Here is a 580-nt window from a genome sequence, read left to right as displayed (position 1 = left end):
CTCCGGCCCCCCCCCCCCAACCCCTCCCACCCCTTGGCGCCCGCCAGGACCACCAAGTTTCCGCGCGAGGTGCCCCCCCTGCCATGGTACCGCCAGACGCTGGCCCAGATGGTAATGGCCGGGTTCCTGCCTTTCAGCGCCATCTACATAGAGCTGTACTACATATTCGCATCCATATGGGGCCACAAGGTGGGGGTGGACGCGGCTGCGCGACCGTCATTTTGTATGTCTACGTGTGTGCTGGCCGTGCGTGGGGCGTGCACCAAGGGAGAGGGGTGGGGAGCCCATGGGGGCTGGCACATGGCGCCATGAGCACAGCTTCCAAGGGCAGCGCCTTGTGCAGGCGCTACTCTGGGTTTTGTGTAAACGCGCCGCGTGCACAGAATCCAACATTCGTGCGGCCATGACATGCAACTGCAGCCCGTTTGCAGTGCGCCCCAAAATCATGTACGCACACATGAGCGCACACACATACACACACACACACACACACACGCACATACGCACACACACAATGCAGCGGTCTTGCAAACCCACGATGCACACAGGTGCACACGCACACGCAGATTCCCCCCACCCC

The sequence above is a fragment of the Monoraphidium neglectum genome (genome assembly GCF_000611645.1).
Source record: "Monoraphidium neglectum strain SAG 48.87 unplaced genomic scaffold scaffold02730, whole genome shotgun sequence".
Lineage (NCBI taxonomy): Eukaryota > Viridiplantae > Chlorophyta > Chlorophyceae > Sphaeropleales > Selenastraceae > Monoraphidium > Monoraphidium neglectum.
The sequence above is the reverse complement of the archived record's forward strand: the minus strand, read 5'-3'. Positions refer to the sequence as shown.